This window comes from Mauremys mutica, unplaced genomic scaffold (genome assembly GCF_020497125.1).
Source record: "Mauremys mutica isolate MM-2020 ecotype Southern unplaced genomic scaffold, ASM2049712v1 001154F_np12_obj, whole genome shotgun sequence".
In the NCBI taxonomy this organism is placed as follows: Eukaryota; Metazoa; Chordata; order Testudines; family Geoemydidae; genus Mauremys; species Mauremys mutica.
In genome coordinates this window covers 1-8,968 of record NW_025423128.1, presented here as the reverse complement: position 1 = coordinate 8,968, position 8,968 = coordinate 1, and the positions used below count along the sequence as shown (strand labels likewise).

The window sequence follows — 8,968 nt, the reverse complement described above, 5'->3', positions numbered from 1 at the left end:
CCCTGGCAGAGGAGTAGAGGGGATTTAGGGCAAAAGACAAACTAAAAAACATGATTTGATTAAAAAAAAAAATCTCATGATTTTGGGGGGTTGCTTTTTGAGCTCTGGGGTTTGGCAATAGTGAGGATAGGGCAGGCCGCCCCCCTCACAGTGCGCAGACCTCCCGGGAGCAGCACGGCTTTGGAGGGAGCACAGCTGTGTGAATGCGGTTGCTGCTACAGCCGAGCCCTGGGGTCTGGCCCACGACCAGGCACAATCGTTCAGTTAGCTCAGCTGCAAAGTGGGGGAATTCAGAGCCCTTAAAGCCAGAAGGGACTAGTCTGCCCTTCCGTATAACCCAGGGCAGAGACCTTCCTTGAATGTATTCCTGCTTCAAGGCCAACAGCAGCTGCACTAGAGCAGATGTTTTTGAGCCCCTGTTAGCAGCCCTGTTCGCCGGCTCCTGTGCCGCTGCCTGGCTAGGCGGCCGCTTTTATGGGCCCCCTCCTCAGCCTAGCTCCGCCCCCTACTCAGGGCTCGGCTGCCCGCTCAGCAGTCTGCCCCTACGGATAGATAAGTGGGGTTAAATCAGTTCTCAGCCTGAGTCCTTTGCTCTTAATCCTGAGGATATTGTCCCACCATGGGGCCATTTCCCGCATCTCTTTCCTAGGGAAGAACAATTTTCCTTGCCCAGACACAGGAACAGCAAGATCCTTCTCTGTCCCTTGTGCAAAGCAGGGGGCCAAATTCCATGGAAACAATGGACAAGCAGGGGGCCCTGGGCACATCCAGCCCTGGACATGAGATGTTCCCTCCCCTCTTTCTTTATGTCCCTGTTGTTATTTCATGGATTGTCTGGGATGGGGAAAAAGCTGAGTTCACTCCAGGAGGAGGGGGAAAGAACCCTGAAAGTCTCAGGACCCAACTTCTGCTACCAGGATCACTGAGGTGCTGGGAATCGGACTGTGTAAATTGTCAAGGTGGGGAATGAATAACAATTTACAACAAGATCCACCTCATTAATCACTGACACAGGCTAATCCTGCCGCAGATAGAAGGGAAACTGGGAGTGATTCTTTGCTGTGCAGCCATGGAAACAGTGACCCAATTGCACCGCAGTGAACGTGCTGGGGAAAGCTGGACTTTACAGGCAGGTGGAAAGAGCAGATCCTAGAAACACCTGGAGCTTCCCACACCACTGCTACCACCAGGGTCAGGTGTTGAGCGACTCACAGCGCCCCTCCCCTCCCATTACCTTCCAGCAGGGGGTGGCAGCACCCCCCACCCAAAGCAGGGGAGAGGGCTGAGTGTATCTCTGCACCCTGAGTCCAGGGCATCCACTCTCTCTGCCCCACACATCGAATCTGGCCCTGCTGAAAAGTGACCCCCAAGAACCAGCAGCCTCCAGGATAGCAGATTTGGCCTCAGGGCAGAGAATGTCCCTCTCATGCTGCTCTTAGGCCACTGGATACTCTGGAAACAGGAGGGCTCTGAGTGTAACCTATAGCCTACATCATCCATCTGGGGATGTAGCTCAGTGGTAGAGCACATGCTTTGCATGTATGGGGTCCTGGGTTCAATTCCCAGCATATCTAGGTTCCTTTCACCCTGCTGCTTTGCTCATGCCCAGAGGGGATGTAACCCTGCAGGAGTTTCAATCCTGCTCAGTGAGGGGCAAGTGCCAATTGCATGTAAGGTCTGGGTGGGCTTTCTGCTCCTAAGACTCCTCTGTACATTTAAGATTCCCACCAGTTGTGCTGCTTGGGACAAGAGTAGATGAAAAGGGAGAATCCTCCCCAACTGGAGGGAAAGGTCCCATATGCAAAGACTAGACTTATTTTTTGTCTGGGCCCAATCTTTTCACCTGGTACAGCCCTTGTTCCAGCTCACATGGTAGCTAGGGGTGTGTCTCATGACTGCAGCCATGTTTGTTCAGTTCCACCCCCTTATACAGCTTTGGCACAAGGCAGGAATTTTTTGTCTCTCTCCTGAGGAAGAGCCCCAGGTTTAAGGTGGATTCCTGTACCAGGTGACATGGTCACATGTCCTGTGTGCCCCCCCCCCCCCCAAGCCTTCATTCTTCCTGGCCTGACTCACAGATGGTGCAGGACAGAGCCATCTCCAGTCAGTTGTCCTGGTTAATGGGAGCCATCAAAAGTCCAAACCACGATTAATGGCCCACACTTTGCATCATTACAACAGGACCTCAGAGTTATAGTTCATATTTCTAGTTTCAGATCCAAGAATGATCGGTTCATACAAATAGGATGAACACACACAGTAGATTATAAGCTTTGTAATGATACCTTACAAGAGACCTTTTGCATGAAGCATAGTCCAGTCACTTTATATTCACACTCATTAGCATATTTTTATAAAATCACACGGAGTGCAACGTCACAGCAGGGAAAGGGTTTTACTGCGGCACCTGGAAGCAGTTGAGTTTCATGTTCAGGCTGTGGTATGAGTTCCTACAGCTTTCTCGTAAGCACACGTGTACCTTAGCGGGTGCTCTTGTAGAGATATTAAAGAAGGTTTACATTATATGAGAAATGATTTATTGATTTATGGTTTTATTATTAACTAATACTTTATAACTTAAGGTTTATGTTAGAAGTAAGTTTGTAAGGATTTATTGTCAGAAATATCTATGTAAGGTTTATGTTAAAAGTAGATTTGTAAGGATTCATTGTTGTAAGGATTTATTGTTAGAAATATCTATGTCTGTACAAGCCCGCTCAAGGAGATACTTTGTAAACGTCAATTAACTCCAAGCGCCTGTGTTAAAATGAAACTTTGAAGTCGCTACTTTGCTTTGTAACTAGTTAATTGACGTCAATTGACTCTAAGTGCCGGTTTTCTAAGTGAAAGTTTGTAACTGATACTTTGTTTTAAAAATGGCCGCTGTAAGCTGCTGATTGGGTAATTGACTCAGCACCTTGTTAACTCAATTGACTCTAAGTGCCGGTTTTCTAAGTGAAAGTTTGTAACTGATACTTTGTTTTTAAAATGGCCGCTGTGAGCTGCTGATTGGGTAATTGACTCAGCACCTTGTTAACTCACCGCGCAAGCTGTCAATTGCCTCTAATTGGCCAATTGACTTTGTTAACTCAGCGCGCAAGCCGTCAATTACCCCTATGCCTCAGGCAAAACTATGTAACATACAAATAGAGACCCCCACCTCTGTTAAAGTCATTTTTACCTCGCTTTATGTTTTTAATTGTTAAAAGACAAGGAGTCTCACACCCCAAAAGGATAAAGAAACTGTAAAATAAATGTAGTTAAGATAAAAAGTATATGTGAATGAGTGTCTAGTTTAAATGTTGAATGTTTAAATGTTGAATGAGTGTCTCGGGAGTTACCAAGCCTGAAAGAGTCAGTGTCGGCCGAAGAAGGTGTCAAGTGGAATCAACCAGATGACCCCCGGAGGGCGAACTGGAATCCACCCCGGCACCTCAAAGGAAACAAAGGACAGAATGGAACCAGCTATCTGCTGATTGATCTGGCAACAGCAGAATAAAGACCTAACATAGGGAAAAATCCCTATAAAACTGAACCCTGGAGAATAAGGACTTTGAGTCAACGGTTCTGCTGCCAGCTTCTAGGAATATCAGGTGCACCTGACACAGACTCGGCTCCACTCTTGTGTACAGGATACCTGGCCAGTATTCTGTCACAAGCAACTTTAGGCTGGTAACTATAATATCTACGCAGAACTTGTATGAATGATTGTGTGAATGGATATACAGATATACATATATATAAGTAACCATAGGAATAAGTAGCCAAACAACGTTGTTTGCTGTTATATTCTATTTTATTATGATATATACAATAAATGTGACAAATGTCTTTTCCCCTTTAATAAGGTCCTGCTAGTTTTTATTGGTATAACACTCTCGATACAGGAATGGCCCCGACACGGTAAAGTGATGGGGATTGCATTTTCCTTTTTTATTTCTGTATTTCCAATGACATTTCTGTTTGTGATTTCGTTTTGCTTCGTATATCTGTGTTTTCTCCTGGATTTGATAGCTAACTTAAAAAAGAATAAGGCCTCAGGGCGCCGGATGGCTTTTGGCCAGGGCAAGACGCTGCAGCACCGGGGACCTAGGCTGGGGAGCTGGGGAGAAGCTTCCTAGTCCCTGCAGCTGGGTGTGTCCCTGCCTGTGCAAAGGTTTGTGTGAGTGCAGCCACCAACCTTTCTGAAACTACAAGACATTCCCAAATGTAGAGGTGGCCACAGGGGGCCAGAAGCTCTGAGCCTGGGCACCCAGAGATGTGGCTGAAGCAGAAGCTGCCAAGGCCAAAGCCCTGAGCCCAATGACAGGCTGATGCAGTGCACTTGCTTCTGCACTGCCTCTGGAGGTGCATCTGATATCCCCACGGAGAGCAGCCATACAGGGGAAGTCCTGTCCCAAATCCAGAAGACCGACAGCTAGGAGGCCCCTAATGGGGTGCTCTTGCCTGGGGCACCCTCCCATGGTCTCATGGGCTCATAGACTCATAGACTCGAAGGCCAGAAGGGACCATAATGATCATCTAGTCCCACCTCCTTCACAATGCAGGCCACACAATCTCACCCATCCACTTCTAGATCAAACCCCTAACCTATGTCTGACTTACTGAACTCCTCAAATTGTGCTTTGAAGACCTCAAGCTGCAGAGAATCCTCCAGCAAGTGACCAGTGCCCCATGCTGCAGAGGAAGGCGAGAAACCTCCAGGGCCTCTGCCAATCTGCCCTGGAGGAAAATTCCTTCCCGACCCCAAAGATGCTGATCACTTAAACCCTGAGCATGTGGGCAAGACTCACCAGCCAGCACCCACGAGAGAATTCTCTGCAGGAACTCACATCTCAACCCATCTAACATCCCAGCCAGACCACTGGGCATACTTACCTGCTGATCATCAAAGATCAATTGCCAGATTAATTGCCAAAATTAGCGTATCCCATCATACCATCCCCTCCATAAACGTATTAGGCTTAGTCTTGAAGCCAGATATGTCTTTTGCCCCCAATACTCCCCTTGGAAGGCAAGTCTAAACTCCCTAGTGTCCACTTGATAGCCACTGGTTCTTCTTCTTCTGCACGGCATCGCTCGTGGAGAACAAGGACCTGCAAATCTACAGTCGTAGTCTATCTTTGTTTCAAGAACGAAAACAAAGAGGACCGGAACGGATTTCAGCTGATGGACAGCTTTGCTCAGTGTTTGTACATTTTAACAGGAAAATGTTGAATGATGAAATTCATTTCACGTCCCCATTCAGCGGAACTCCTGAACATACAGGAGATGGATATGAAAATATAGATCAATTAAAAAAGAGGACATGTAAGAGAGCAGCTGGACTTGAACCAGAAACCTCTTGATCCTCCATCAAATGCACCACCACTGAGTTCCCTGAGGCAGCTGAGTGTTGGAGCCAGGGATCTTGAAGAGTATGAAGGGGACACTTATTTCAAAGAGCTTCTCTTCCATTCCCAGACATGGGTGGTTTTAAAATGGAGTTTCATTACATTTTCTATGTGCATGTAAACACCACAGCTTGCACAATCCCCACAACTGCTCAGTCTCACCAGAGCACAATAACTTTGGAGGCCCCACGCCCAGCTACCCAGCTCTGCGGCCTTTAACCTCTTCAGCAGTTCTCCAATGCCTTAAAGCCACAGGGCGCAGCATGTCATTTGACCCCATTAATCCTAAATCAATTTGGATGAAAAATCTTTGCAAAAATAGTTTGTTTTCCAAACCAAAAGCATCTCCCGTTTGTGGCGTCCCCTTAAACTGTCTCTTCGCACACAAAGAGGAGACACTTTAATTTAGAAACGAGATAAGATGCTTCAGTCAGGTTAAGCAGTTGCTCCCCTTCATGATTGAAAGATCATAAAATGCCAGTCAAATTGACTCTTTCAGCCCTTACACAGCAGACCCCACTGACGGCATCTCCCCGGGGCCGGGTGGGGCCAGGTCACCTTCTCAAACCTTCCCATACCCGGGGGAACGGGAAAGTGCCAGGCTGCAGCGCCACCTAGCGGCCACAGGACAAATCGCCGGCTGCTGCACCTGTGGGCACTGGTGGTTCAGTTAATATCGAAAGCTGCCTAATGCAAGGTTGGCAAAACGGGGGTCTGCTGCACTACATCATCATCTGCAATGACTCAACCCGATAGGACACCTCCTGTGTTACGCTGCTACTAGTGACCCTCTCAAACAGGTCCCCACAGCTCCCCAGCCTCCCCCCACCAGGAGGCAGCTAGGAGAGGCTTGTTACATTGCTCTACAGCCAAAATGCTTCTGAAATAAATGGAGTCCAACTTTACTAATTCTGGGTCACTCAGAATGAAAATGATGCTTAAAATTCTCGATTGGCTCTAGTTTTCAAGATATGCTATTGTGTCAGTATTTATGACCCTTGACTTGGGAATGGCGGAGAAGTGAGTTATAAAGGGACGGGATCTCAATTTAACCAGTAATGACTAAAATCCATCTTTGACTGGATCTATGAATAAATCTATGAATGGGTTTGGACAGTACTTGCTTTTTAGGCAAAACAATGAAGGATGCAATCTGAAGCTGGTATTGCCTCATACATGATATGAATTGCATCATGTTATTCCTAGAAGTCATGGATGATGCAATCATAATGAAGCTGAACCAATTGCCCTATATCAGCTCTAGAAATCATACAGTGTCGTGCTCTCTTATTTGTCAGTGTTTGATTTTGCAAAGGGACCCATTTCTCTTTAGCCAAAGTGAGCAGAGATGCCTCATACTTGTGTGAACAGTGCAGATAACTTCTGCTATGTTTGTGGTGAAGTGACTTTTGCATCACAAAAGTGCAGTAGAACCACTATGGTTAAGAAAGCCTATCACTTTTCTTTTGGCTGCAAAATTGGAGATCAGGACAAGAGGTGGGCCCCACACATATGCTGCAACACTTGTGCAACAAATCTTCGCCAGTGGTTGAACAGCAAAGGAAATCTATGCCTTTTGCAGTGCCAATGATGTGGAGAGAGCCAACAGATCATACCAGCAAATGTTACTTCTACATGGTGCCTCCAGTTGGGAAAGGTGTGACAAAGAAGAAAAAGTGGACGCTGCATTATCCAAACATTCCATCAGCTATACGTCCAGTACCCCATGGAGAAGGACTGACGCTTCCTGATGCACCACAATCATTCTCACTTGAGTCAGACGAGGAAGAGGAAGAGGACGAAACTTCTGGTCCTGAACCATCAATGTCACAGGACCCACATTTTCTCCCATCCTCCTCCTCTGAACCACACCTCAAAACACAAGGTGAACGGAATGACCTTGTCAGGGATTCAGAACTACCCAAGAGTAAGGCAGAGCTGTTGGGCTCCGCACTACAGCAGTGGAATCTCCTGGCAGGTGACGTTAGGGTTTCCATGCTCTGTGACCGTCAAAAGGATCTTGTCCCATCTTCTTCATGGAAGGCCATCTTGTAGCGTGCAACAACATCGATGGTGTGATGGCAGGCCTCAACATCGTTCACAATCCACATGAGTGGAGACTGTTCATTGATTCATCGAAGACGAGCCTTAAAGCTGTTTTACTGCATAAATGGCAATGTTTTGCCATCAATTCCACTTGGTCATGCAGTCCATATGAAGGAAACCTATGACAACATGAAACAACTTTTGAGGTGCATAAACTATGACCAACATCAGTGGCAGCTTTGTGGCAATTTGAAGGTTGTTGCTCTCTTGCTTGGTCTGCAGACTGGATACACAAAGTACTGCTGTTTTCTCTGCGAATGGGATAGTCGTGCAACAGATTCCCACTACATCAAGAAAGGTTGGCCACTCCGACAGTCATTGGAGCCTGGGAGGGAAAGTGTTCAGCATCCACCACTTGTTGAATCAAAGAAGATTTTGTTACCACCCTTACACATGAAGCTGGGGCTGATGAAGAACTTTGTCAAGGCCATTGACAAAACACAAGCAGCTCCATGGAAAATTCCCAAGGTTAAGTGAAGCTAAGATAAAGGAAGGTGTCTTTATTGGTCCTCAGATTCATGAACTTCTTCGAGATGATGCATTTGACCATGCACTGCGTGGCAAGGAAAAGACGGCATGGAAAGCCTTCCACTTAGTGGCAATGCTAGTGATAAACTTCTCATGAAATCAGGCTCTACAAGCTTTCCAGTTTCTCTCCTGGTAGTTGTATAGTGCTCGGTTCGTGAAAAATACTCAAAATGAGCAGTGACAAAATTTTTCATGGCATGGTCCTTCGAAGCCATTAGTATTCGCCCCTGCTTCTTTGGTAAAGACTGGCTCACGAAAAAAACTAAACGTAAGAACGTCATTCCTGACCCGTGCTAGTGATGAACTTCTTGCATCATGTTACTCTAGAAGCCTTTGGGATAAACTGCTGCTGGTTTGGTAGAGCTCGGGTCTGAAAAAATTACCAAATGAGAAATTCATTCCTCATCAGTGCTAGTGACAAATTACTCATGGAAGGTTTGCTGTAAAAGCCATGATCACTGTCTCCTGGTAGTTTGGTAGCGATCACGTTGTGAAAATTAGCAAACTGAGAAAAGAGAATGAATCCTGGGACAGACGAGTAAACTTTCGGGGGTGACTACTCACGCCGTCAGACTTCGAAATTCATTCCTGATCCTGGCTAGAGACAAATTTCTCATGGTATGCTTTTGCGAAACTATTTCGGTTTCCCTCCTGGTGACTTGGTAGGGAGCGTTTCGACAAAAAGGAGAAGCCAGAAAATGTTGGGGGTAGGAAATAAGCAAAAGGACGGATTTTGCCATTGACTTCACTGGAGCCATGACTTCCTACAGAAGGGTTGGTTTTCATCATGCCTTTAGCGTCATTGTGTACTTAGGTCTCTCTATCTGTATTATGGAACGTTTAGACTAAGTAATGAAATGATTAAACCTCACACCTTGTTATGAAAGTGTCTGAAATGGGCTATCGAGTATCGCTTCAAAAGCTTTCCCCCCTCCTACTAA

At 46.3% G+C, this 8,968-nt stretch overlaps 1 non-coding gene across 1 annotated transcript; it reads left to right on the top strand.

Annotated features, from left to right (window-relative positions):
* The first annotated feature begins 1,502 nt into the window (after positions 1 to 1,502).
* TRNAA-UGC lies at positions 1,503 to 1,574 on the top strand. The gene has a single exon. It is a non-coding gene; the product is annotated as a tRNA-Ala (tRNA).
* Positions 1,575 to 8,968: the final 7,394 nt, after the last annotated feature.